The sequence below is a fragment of the Sminthopsis crassicaudata genome, chromosome X (genome assembly GCF_048593235.1).
Source record: "Sminthopsis crassicaudata isolate SCR6 chromosome X, ASM4859323v1, whole genome shotgun sequence".
NCBI classification, from domain to species: domain Eukaryota; kingdom Metazoa; phylum Chordata; class Mammalia; order Dasyuromorphia; family Dasyuridae; genus Sminthopsis; species Sminthopsis crassicaudata.
The window spans coordinates 5,199,582-5,211,734 of NC_133623.1; the positions used below are offsets into that span (position 1 = coordinate 5,199,582).

The window sequence follows — 12,153 nt, forward strand, 5'->3', positions numbered from 1 at the left end:
GAGAGGAAAGTTCCAACTGGAAAGGCTTCTGGGGGGGAGAGGAAAGTTCCAACTGGAAAGGCTTTTTTTTGGGGGGGGAGATGAAAAGTTCCAACTGGAAAGGCTTCCTGAGGGGGGAGAGAAAAGTTCCAACTGGAAAGGCTTCTTGGGGGGGGGAGAGGAAAGTTCCAACTGGAAAGGCTTCTGGGGGGGGAGAGGAAAGTTCCAACTGGAAAGGCTTTTTTTGGGGGGCGAGATGAAAAGTTCCAACTGGAAAGGTTTCTTGGGAGGGAGAGGAAAAGTTCCTATTGAAAAAGCTTCTTGGGGGGGGAGAGGAAAAGTTCCAACTAGAAAGGCTTCTGGGGGGGGGGAGAGGAAAGTTCTAACTGGAAAGGCTTCTTGGGGGGAGAGGAAAATTCCAACTAGAGAGGCTTCTTGGGGGGGAGAGGAAAAGTTCCAACTGGAAAGGTTTCTTGGGAGGGAGAGGAAAAGTTCCTATTGAAAAAGCTTCTTGGGGGGGGAGAGGAAAAGTTCCAACTAGAAAGGCTTCTGGGGGGGGGGAGAGGAAAGTTCTAACTGGAAAGGCTTCTTGGGGGGAGAGGAAAAGTTTCTGTTGAAAAAGCTCCTGGGGGGGGGGGGAGAGGAAAAGTTCCAAATGGTAAGGCTTTTTTTGGGGGGGGGAAGATGAAAAGTTCCTATTGAAAAAGATTCTGGGGGGGGGAGAGGAAAAGTTCCAACTGGAAAGGCTTCTGGGAGGGAGAGGAAAGTTCCAACTGGAAAGGCTTCTTGGGGGGAGAGGAAAATTCCAACTAGAGAGGCTTCTTGGGGGGGAGAGGAAAAGTTCCAACTGGAAGGGCTTCTTGGGAGGGAGAGGAAAAGTTTCTGTTGAAAAAGCTCCTGGGGGGGGAGAGGAAAAGTTCCAAGTGGTAAAGCTTTTTTTTTTGGGGGGGGAAGATGAAAAGTTCCTATTGAAAAAGATTCTTGGGGGGGGAGAGGAAAAGTTCCAACTGGAAGGGCTTTTTTTTTGGGGGGGAGATGAAAAGTTCCTATTGAAAAAGATTCTTGGGGGGGGAGAGGAAAAGTTCCAAATGGTAAGGCTTCTTGGGGGGGTAGATGAAAGTTCCAACTGGAAAGGCTTTTTTTTGGGGGGGGAGATGAAAAGTTCCTATTGAAAAAGATTCTTGGGGGGGGAGAGGAAAAGTTCCAAATGGTAAGGCTTCTTGGGGGGGGTAGATGAAAGTTCCAACTGGAAAGGCTTTTTTTTGGGGGGGAGATGAAAAGTTCCTATTGAAAAAGCTTCTTGGGGGGGGGAGAGGAAAAGTTCCTACTGAAAAAGCTTGGGAGGGGGAGGAAAAGTTCCAACTGGAAAGGATTCTTGGGGGGGAGAGGAAAGTTCCAGCTGGAAAGTCTTCTGGGGGGGGGGAGAGGAAAGTTCCACATGGAAAGGCTTCTTGAAGGGGCAGAGGAAAGTTCCAGCTGGAAAGGCTTCTGGGGAGGGAGAGGAAAAGTTTCTGTTGAAAAAGCTCCTGGGAGGGAGAGGAAAAATTCCAAATGGTAAGGCTTCTTGGAGGGGTAGACGAAAGTTCCAACTGGAAAGGCTTTTTTTTGGGGGGGGGAGATGAAAAGTTCCTATTGAAAAAGATTCTTGGGGGGGGAGAGGAAAAGTTCCAAATGGAAGGCTTCTTGGGGGGGGTAGATGAAAGTTCCACATGGAAAGGCTTCTTGAAGGGGCAGAGGAAAGTTCCAGCTGGAAAGGCTTCTGGGGAGGGAGAGGAAAAGTTCCTATTGAAAAAGCTTCTTGGGGGGGGAGAGGAAAAGTTCCAACTAGAAAGGCTTCTGGGGGGGAGAGGAAAGTTCCAACTGGAAAGGCTTTTTTTGGGGGGGGGAGATGAAAAGTTCCAACTGGAAAGGCTTCCTGAGGGGGGAGAGAAAAGTTCCAACTGGAAAGGCTTCTTGGGGGGGGGGGGGAGGAAAGTTCCAACTGGAAAGGCTTCTGGGGGGGAGAGGAAAGTTCCAACTGGAAAGGCTTCTGGGGGGGAGAGGAAAGTTCCAACTGGAAAGGCTTTTTTTTTGGGGGGGGAGAGGAAAAGTTCCAACTGGAAAGGCTTCCTGAGGGGGGAGAGAAAAGTTCCAACTGGAAAGGCTTCTTGGGGGGGGGGAGAGGAAAGTTCCAACTGGAAAGGCTTCTGGGGGGGGAGAGGAAAGTTCCAACTGGAAAGGCTTTTTTTGGGGGGCGAGATGAAAAGTTCCAACTGGAAAGGTTTCTTGGGAGGGAGAGGAAAAGTTCCTATTGAAAAAGCTTCTTGGGGGGGGAGAGGAAAAGTTCCAACTAGAAAGGCTTCTGGGGGGGGGAGAGGAAAGTTCTAACTGGAAAGGCTTCTTGGGGGGAGAGGAAAATTCCAACTAGAGAGGCTTCTTGGGGGGGAGAGGAAAAGTTCCAACTGGAAGGGCTTCTTGGGAGGGAGAGGAAAAGTTTCTGTTGAAAAAGCTCCTGGGGGGGGGAGAGGAAAAGTTCCAAATGGTAAGGCTTTTTTTTGGGGGGGGAAGATGAAAAGTTCCTATTGAAAAAGATTCTGGGGGGGGGAGAGGAAAAGTTCCAACTGGAAAGGCTTCTGGGAGGGAGAGGAAAGTTCCAACTGGAAAGGCTTCTTGGGGGGAGAGGAAAATTCCAACTAGAGAGGCTTCTTGGGGGGGAGAGGAAAAGTTCCAACTGGAAGGGCTTCTTGGGAGGGAGAGGAAAAGTTTCTGTTGAAAAAGCTCCTGGGGGGGGAGAGGAAAAGTTCCAAGTGGTAAAGCTTTTTTTGGGGGGGAGGGAAGATGAAAAGTTCCTATTGAAAAAGATTCTTGGGGGGGGAGAGGAAAAGTTCCAACTGGAAGGGCTTTTTTTTGGGGGGGGAGATGAAAAGTTCCTATTGAAAAAGATTCTTGGGGGGGGAGAGGAAAAGTTCCAAATGGTAAGGCTTCTTGGGGGGGGGTAGATGAAAGTTCCAACTGGAAAGGCTTTTTTTGGGGGGGGAGATGAAAAGTTCCTATTGAAAAAGCTTCTTGGGGGGGGGAGAGGAAAAGTTCCTACTGAAAAAGCTTGGGAGGGGGAGGAAAAGTTCCAACTGGAAAGGATTCTTGGGGGGGAGAGGAAAGTTCCAGCTGGAAAGTCTTCTGGGGGGGGGGAGAGGAAAGTTCCACATGGAAAGGCTTCTTGAAGGGGCAGAGGAAAGTTCCAGCTGGAAAGGCTTCTGGGGAGGGAGAGGAAAAGTTTCTGTTGAAAAAGCTCCTGGGAGGGAGAGGAAAAATTCCAAATGGTAAGGCTTCTTGGAGGGGTAGACGAAAAGTTCCAACTGGAAAGGCTTTTTTTTGGGGGGGGAGATGAAAAGTTCCTATTGAAAAAGATTCTTGGGGGGGGAGAGGAAAAGTTCCAAATGGAAGGCTTCTTGGGGGGGGTAGATGAAAGTTCCACATGGAAAGGCTTCTTGAAGGGGCAGAGGAAAGTTCCAGCTGGAAAGGCTTCTGGGGAGGGAGAGGAAAAGTTTCTGTTGAAAAAGCTCCTGGGGAGGGGAGAGGAAAAGTTCTAAATGGTAAGGCTTCTTGGGGGGGGGGGAGAGGAAAGTTCCAGCTGGAAAGGCTTCTTGGGGGGGGGAGAGGAAAAGTTTCTGTTGAAAAAGCTCCTGGGGAGGGGAGAGGAAAAGTTCCAAATGGTAAGGCTTCTTGGGGGGGGGGAGAGGAAAGTTCCAACTGGAAGGGCTTCTTGGGAGGGAGAGGAAAAGTTTCTGTTGAAAAAAGCTCGGGGGGGGGGGGGAGAGGAAAAGTTCCAAATGGTAAGGCTTCTTGGGGGAGGGGGGAGGAAAGTTCCAGCTGGAAAGGCTGTTTTTTTGGGGGGAGATGAAAAGTTCCTATTGAAAAAGCTTCTTGGGGGGGAGAGCAAAAGTTCCAACTGGAAAGGCTTCTTGGGGGGGAGAGGAAAGTTCCATCTAGAGAGGCTTCTTGGGGGGGAGAGGGAAAGTTCCAACTGGAAGGGATTCTTGGGGGGGAGAGGAAAGTTCCAACTGGAAGGGCATCTTGGGGGAGGGGGAAGAAGAATGTTCCAACTGGAAAGGCTTCTGGGGGGGGAAAGAGAGGAAAAGTTCCAACTGGAAAGGCTTCTTGGGGGGGAGAGGGAAAGTTCCAACTAGAAAGGCTTCTTGAGGGGGGAGAGGAAAGTTCCAACTGGAAAAGCTTCTTGGAGGGAGAGGAAAGTTCCAACTAGAGAGGCTTCTTGGGGGGGAGAGGAAAAGTTCCAACTGGAAAGGCTTCTTGGGGGGAGAGGAAAGGTCCAACTGGAAAGGCTTTTTTGGTGGGGAGAGGAAAAGTTCCAACTGGAAAGGCTTCTTGGGAGGGGAGAGGAAAGTTCCTATTGAAAAAGCTTCTTGGGGGGAGAGGAAAAGTTCCAACTGGAAAGGCTTCTTGGGGGAGGGGGAAGAAGAATGTTCCAACTGGAAAGGCTTCTGGGGGGGAGAGAGGAAAAGTTCCAACTGGAAAGGCTTCTTGGGGGGGGAGAGGAAAGTTCCAACTGGAAGGGCATGGGGAGGGGGAGAGGAAAAGTTCCAACTGGAAAGGCTTCTTGGGGAGGGGGGGGAAGAAGAATGTTCCAACTGGAAGGGCTTCTTGGGGGGGGAGAGGAAAGTTCCTATTGAAAAAGCTTCTTGGGAGGGAGAGGAAAAGTTCCACCTGGAAAGGCTTCTGGGGGGAGGGGGAAGAAGAATGTTCCAACTGGAAAGGCTTCTGGGGGGGGAGAGAGGAAAAGTTCCAACTGGAAAGGCTTCTTTGGGGGGAGAGGAAAGTTCCAACTAGAGAGGCTTCTTGGGGGGGAGAGGGAAAGTTCCAACTGGAAAGGCTTCTGGGGGGGGTGGGAAAGTTCGAAGTGGAAATGCTTCTTAAGGGGGGAGAGAAAAGTTCCAACTGGAAAGGCTTCTTGAGGGGGGAGAGGAAAGTTCCAACTAGAAAGGCTTCTTGAGGGGGGAGAGGAAAGTTCCAACTAGAAAGGCTTCTTGGGGAGGGGGGGGAAGAAGAATGTTCCAACTGGAAGGGCTTCTTGGGGGGGAAGAAGAAAGTTCCAACTGGAAAAGCTTCTTGCGGGGGAGAGGGGGAGAGGAAAAGTTCCTATTCAAAAAGCTTCTTGGGGGGGAGAGGAAAAGTTCCTACTGAAAAAGATTGGGGGGGGGAGAAAACTTCCAACTGGAAAGGCCTCTTGGGGGGGGAGAGGAAAGTTCCTATTGAAAAAGCTTCTTGGGGGGGAGAGGGAAAGTTCCAACTGGAAGGGCTTCTTGGTGGGGGGAGAGGAAAGTTCCAACTGGAAAGACTTCTTGGGGGGAGAGGAAAGTTCCAACTAGAAAGGCTTCTTGAGGGGGGAGAGGAAAGTTCCAACTGGAAAGGCTTCTTGGGGGGAGAGGAAAGTTCCAACTAGAGAGGCTTCTTGGGGGGGAGAGGAAAGGTTCCAACTGGAAAGGCTTCTTGGGGGGGGGAGTTCCTATTGAAAAAGCTTCTTGGGGGGGAGAGGAAAGTTCCAACTGGAAAGGCTTCTTTAGGGGGAGAGGAAAGTTCCAACTGGAAAGGCTTCTTGGGAGGGACAGGAAAAGTTCTTATTGGAAAAGCTTCTTGGAGGGGAGAGGAAAAGTTCCAACTGGAAGGGCTTCTTGGGGGGGGGGGAAAGTTCCAACTAGAAAGGCTTCTTGAGGGGGGAGAGGAAAAGTTCTAACTGGAAAGGCTTCTGGGGGGGGGAGAGGAAAAGTTCCTACAGAAAAAGCTTCTGGGGCCGGGGGGGGGGGAGAGGAAAAGTTGCAACTGGAAAGCCTTCTTGGAAGGGAGAGGAAAAATTTATATTAAAAAAGCTTCTTGGTGGGGAGAGGAAAAGTTCCAACTGGAAAGGCTTCTTGGGGGGGGGGGAGAGGAAAGTTCCAACTGGAAAGGCTTCTTGGGGGGGGGAGAGGAAAGTGTCAACTGGAAAGGCTTCTTGAGGGGGGAGAGGAAAAGTTCCTACAGAAAAAGCTTCTGGCGGGGGGAGAGGAAAAGTTGCAACTGGAAAGCCTTCTTGGGAGGGAGAGAAAAAGTTCCTACAGAAAAAGCTGCTGGGGGGGGGGGGGAGAGGAAAAGTTCCAACTGGAAAGGCTTCTTGAAGAGACTGGCCTGTACAAAAGCGTGGAGGCCAGAGAAGGGTTGTGTTGGGGAGCTGCAAAGAGGAAGAGGGTGGTTAGATAGAACTGAGAAGAGGCGAGTTTGGGAAGGGCTTTTAAAGCCCTCAGAACTTGTAGTTTATAGGGGAGTGACAACTGGCTACAAAGCCAAGCTTCTAAATTAAAATTGTTTGTGTTAAAAAGTGTTAGTGTTAAAAAGCCTAAGGCTAATTGTTAAGGATTAATTGCTAATTGGCCAACTGGAGGCACTTCTCTAATTCAGGGTCCCTGAGGGAACAAATGTTTCTAGGTCTGCTGGAATCAAAGAATTAGGGGGACTTTGGTTGTCCCTGGCCGGGTAGAGCTAGTTCCTTGCTCTCCGAGTCATTTCTTCATCTGTAAAATGGGGGTAATCTTACTTGGGCTACCCAGGGCTGTGGTTTGGGAAAAGCTGTGTAAATTATAAAGGAGTCTGAATGTGAAAGGGCAGAAAGAGTGGAGGAGGGGCAGGAATGTGGTGGTGGGAGGAAGGGGGCCGAGATTGGATGGCTGGAGCTTGAACGGGAAACTCCCTTGGCCTTGTCATTTAAGCTGGACACAGTTGGCCAACAGGTGCTTGGCTAAATTGTGCACTCCCATCATGCCTCACCTTCTATGGAAAAGCTGCCTCCGAGATAGCAGGCTCCATAGAGCCTTGCTGTTCTCATTATAGGAGGAGCCTGGCCCAACATGGGGAGGGGGCGTATTATTTCTGGTGTTTGTTGTCACAACAGAGAGTTCTAAGTTAAGCTGTCCCTTAGGGCTCAGCTCTGGAACTGTTCCTAGGTCCCTTTATACTCTTAAGAAATTATTAGGGACTGCTTCTTTCCCCTTCCCCCAGAGCTTTTGTTTATGTGGCTTACATTTATCCATATTTATTCTATTGGAAATTACAGAGTCTTAGTATTATTGTGAAGCGTTTTGACCTTGTAGACGCCCAGAAATGATCTTAGGGACCCCCAGAGGGGGCACACTTTGTGAACCCTTACCTTAGAGGCTAGCACATCATCCATCCATCTGTTCATCCGTCTGTCTGTCCATTCGTTCTTTACAAAGTGGTTCCAGTCAGAATGTGTCAAGTACTGTGCTGGGCACTAGGGATGAGACAAAGACAAATAAAGCCTCTGGCCTGCCCTCGTGGGGCCTGCAGTCTAACAGAAGGGCCCAACATGAAGCCGTCTAGCAAATATTATAATTATGTAACGAGTGGTTATGATGGGAAAGATGGGAAGCTATAAAGTTGCCCCTTGAACTCTTTGAGGAGAAACTTTAGGGGTGGTCTCATTGGAGCTACATCTTGAAGGATAGGGAGCGTTTCTAAAGAGAGGGATGGGGAAAAGGAGGAGGAAGAGGGAGGAGTTGGAAGCACAAAGGAATAGCTTGAGCAAAGGATGAGAAATGAAATTAGAATGGACCAAGGGGTTTGAGTTTGAGGTGGGGAAGAGAGGAAATGAGCTCCTATGGAGGAGGCGCCATGTTTTAGAGGGAGGCCTTGAATGCCAGCTGGAGGAGTTTTGCAAAGTGGGTTCTAAGAAGGAAGCCTTCAAAAAGCTCTCTTTGGGTCCAGGGGAATTGCCCACCCTCCAGGTTGGGGGGGGGGCTGGTTTAGAACTTTTTACTCTTAGTTTTCAGATTCTCTGCTTGGGGTCTGGGCCCTGCTTATTGGCAGCCCGGTAACTCCTTTTTGAAGTCACCTAATAACAAGTCCTTTGGGCTGTTGTCATCAAAAGCTGAACAGTTTAATTAGTAAAAGCGGGTAATAGCTAAGAAAGTCAGCGGCAGCAGCACACTCACTGGTGTGGTTCAAGCCAGCCACAACCACCTAGGCTCTTCCCAACTTCCCCGGGGACAAATGGTTGCCAGTCCAGCCCGTCCCTACCCCACAGTCCCAGCAGGCCTAGACTAGCCTAGGGAAGTCCAGAGGGAGTTTCTTTAGCAGAGCAGGAATTTTGCCTCTGGAGGAAGTCAAATCTGTCCTGGGTGATGTTTCTCAGCTGAAATCCAGAATGGCCTCCTAGATGCCGAGATCCTAGATCCCGGGGCTCAGATGATGTGGAGGCACATCCGCCATTCTCAAGTCCGCCATGGTTCTGGCATTGTCATCAAACCCTTCCGGTGTCTGGGGGAATGGGGAGCAGCAGAGCCCTAGGCCTCTCGGCTCTCAGCAGCAGGCGGGCCGTGACCTCTGCTGGCCTTCTCACTCAGGTGGCCTTCAGCCTGCCTTTCATTTTTATTCTCTCTTTCAGTTTCCTTCTTGAAAATCCACCTGCTACGCAGTCACCTGTATAGTAATTATCTGTCCTGCACACCACACATCTCACGAAAAAAAGAGTACCTGAAATCTTTCCAGTCTATCAGCTCGCTGGCCAGGTAAGGATGCTCAGGTGGAAGCTGATGCATCAGCTCGGCTCAACTCTGCTTGCTTCTTGGGGAGCCTTCTGCCAGGCTCCCCTTGAGTCCCCCTCCTCTTACCCACAATGCCTGCTCAGAACATTCTCCTCCTTCCTCAGGTTCTCCAGCCCCCTTCCTCCCTGTCCTGCCTGACAATTCTCAGCAACGTCCCCCCATTCTCTCTTACTTTCTTCCCTCAGTCTCAGAAAAAGAGGTATCATCAAACACTGGACCCTAAGTCAGTGCAGTCAGTGACCAGTCTTGACTCCAGAGATGGGAGGTAGAGGTGGAGGACATCTAATGTGACCTCCGACTCCAGCTCCAAGATGTCATGGAGCTCCCTGCTCTTGGTATTCACTGAGGCAGCTATTTCCTTGAACTCCTTCAATTGCATGACTGTTGGGGAAGAGGCAGTTATTGGGAAGTGACAGCAACATAAAAAATCAATAAACCCTTTCTTCAAAAAAAGAAAGAAATAGGGGCGGCTAGGTGGCGTAGTGGATAGAGCACTAGCCCTGAAGTCAGGAGGACCTGAGTTCAAATCGGGCCTCAGACCTGTAACACTTCCTGGCTGTGTGACCCTGAGCAAGTCACTTAACCCCAATTGCCTCAGCCAAAAAAGAAAAATAAAAGGGAAGGAAAGGGAAGGAAAGGGAAAAGGAAAAGGAAAAAAGGAAAAGGAAAGATGTTTTTAGCTCCCCACTGCCAAACCTCATCCCTTGACCTGCATCTTGGTTCCTATTCTCTAGCCCCTCCTCCAGAACCTTGTTCCCTCGGGGGCAGGGAGGGGGTGGCTTTCATATGTGTAGTCTTTCTAGCTTCTGCCCAAAGGAGGATATGGTTGTTTAACATTCTCAGCAACATTTGGTGGTTCAGGAGGAGCACATAAGGATGATTACGTGTGTCGGGGTCACTAAGAGTTAGCCTGGGCTTAGGGATTAGAAAGGTTTTAGTAAAAGAAGGATAAGAGGGCAAAGGATTCTGGGGGAAAGGGACAGTATCTTGTTTAACTGGTTACCTGTAGGCTCACAAGTATCTAAGGAGGAAGAAAGGGAGACCAGAAGTGAGTGGGAAAACAGGAAGGGAAGGGGGAACCAAAGGCTGAGGTGAAGACAGAGCAGATTCAGGAGGAATCTGAGATAGTGACTGGCTGTTCTAAGAAGGGGCAATTGCAGAGTTCAGGATTTTGCAGGTGAAGAGATTCTCAAGCTGGGAGCAGGCCTAAGGAGTGACCACTCCTGAGACAGAGGTGATATGGAAGAGGGAGGATCAGCTGGTTGGCCTGGGTGCTTGAAAGGGGACAGAGCAGGATGGAAGAGGTGGCCTAGGAGAGGGGGGACTTGAGTCAGCAAGCTAGAACTAATTAGAGAAAGGAGGCTGGTGTCCGAGGGCCCCAAGCAGCTGATCAGACTAATAGGAAGAGATGGGGTGAACCTCAGAATAGGAGTTTGCCAAGTGGTGATGGCCATGAGGAACTCGGGAAATGCTACTTTCCTCTCCCGGCCCAAAGTGTCACGGACATAAGGGAAGCAGCAGCAGGTGCTAGAGAAGGTGATAAAGAATGAGGGACCTTCTGGAGAAAGACAAAAGATGGAGGATGGGTCCTCCAATCAAGAGCAGTCTCCTCCAGTGGAGGAGAGCATCTGAATTACAGGTTAATCAGTCAATAAACATTTATGGAGTTCTAACTCTGAGCCACCCACTGTGCTGAGCTCTAGGGATTCTTCCTCAAGGAGCTCCAGTTTAATTGGGTGGGGGGAGAGAAGTACACCATTGAGCTATATAGTGTAGATAGCAAGCAATTTCAAAAAGTAGGTACTAGTATTAGGAGTAGAAAGCTGGGAGGTTTAGGAGGAACAGATAAGGAGGGATGGCATTCCAGGTATGGGGGACAGCTGGGACAAAGGCCTGAAGTCAGGAGATAGAGTAATGTGGGGAATAGCAAGTACGCCAGTATGGCCAAATGGTAAAGTGTATGGAAGGGAAGTAGGAAAGTGGGGAGGGGTCAAAATCATCAACATTTTAAAATGTATATTAAGATATATTTAACATTCATATTACTAACAAAAACTATGAGGAAAAGATAGAAAAATAAATTCCATATGATATAACTACAAAATGCATAACATATCTGGGACTTATATAAATACAGTTACAAAACAATCTTTCCAAAAATGAAGGAAGTGCTAAATAATTGGAGCATCCTTTGTGCATGGCTAGGCAGTACCAATAGACAAAAAGTGAGGAAACTACCTCAGTTAATCTACAGATTTAGTGCTATGTTAAATAAAGCATTGAGGTTTTACTAGATAAAATAAAAACAAAATTTACATGGAGAAGCAAAAGGCTGAGAATTTTCAGGGAACAGAATACCTTTTAAAACCCAGAATGGCGGAAGCCTAGTCAAAAGCAGCTTTCAAAGTAAAACTGTTTGAGACTACAATTAAAAATAGAAGACAAGATGAGGAGAATAGACTAGAAAAGCCGGGCTAGATGAAGAACTGATGAAAACAGTCGCCCAGGTTTGAAGAAACCCCAGAGCACAAACTATGGAGGGTAGGATTTCTTCACAAACTGGAAAGCTGTGCAATGGGAAACTACTTTAGCCTACCAGCTTTCACTTCTCATTTGCTCTTTGAGCAGGCCCTTCTTCAGCTGATCTTGAGCTGCCATTGCTTCCAGCTAAGCCGGGCTGCTGACCTCCCTAAGTGTTTTTTTATCTGGGGTACAGCATTGCTTTTGCTAAGCCTGGTATTCAAACCGATCGCCCCTTCTCTCTATTTGTCTGCTTTTGGGTTAAGAAGAGCTAAAGGAAATCTGTCTGGGATACTTTCTCAACGGAGTCCACCAAAGCCCTGAAAGTATTGGAGTATTGGGAACGATACCCATAGTCCTTTGCCAGGCCTCCCAAGACCAACTTCTGCTCCTCCAGTAATACCCTTCACACTGGACAGTTTGCTGTCTCCCTCACATTGCCTGCTTTAGCTCCTGCTGATCTGACCCTGCCCTGGCCAAACATAGGACGCAATTCATGCTTCCCATGTTCTCAAAGCTGGAAGCACGATCTTCACCAGACAAAAGAAGTCCTTTCTACCCTTCTGGGTTCTACTTGAATTTTACTTATCTGTTTATCTACTTATAATTACTTATAATATTTATATATTTATAATACTTATAATTACTTATACCTACTTATAATTACTTATAATATTTATATATTTATAATACTTATAATTACTTATACCTACTTATAATTACTTACATTTATAATACTTGTAATTATTTCTATCTACTTATAATTACTTCTATTTAGATATTTATAATACTTATAATTACTTCTATTTATATATTTGTAATTACTTCTATTTATATATTTATAATACTTATAATTACTTCTATTTATATATTTGTAATGATTTCTATCTATTTATAATTACTTCTGTTTATATATTAAAATACTTATAATTATTTCTACTTGTAATTACTTCTATTTGTATATTTATAATACTTATAATTACTTCTACTTATATTTGTATATTTATAATACTTATAATACAAATATATAAATATTTGTAATGACTTCTATCTATTTATAATTACT

General features: G+C 47.5%; 1 protein-coding gene across 2 annotated transcripts in view; it reads left to right on the forward strand.

Annotated features, from left to right (window-relative positions):
• RRAGB (Ras related GTP binding B) overlaps positions 1-12,153 on the forward strand; it is a 133,839-nt gene that overhangs the window by 79,996 nt on the left and 41,690 nt on the right. For both annotated transcript variants that reach the window (XM_074277119.1, XM_074277118.1), the window contains exon 2: positions 8,408-8,531. The gene's annotated coding sequence lies outside the window, so the exon portion shown is untranslated. The remainder of the gene's footprint in view (positions 1-8,407; positions 8,532-12,153) is intronic.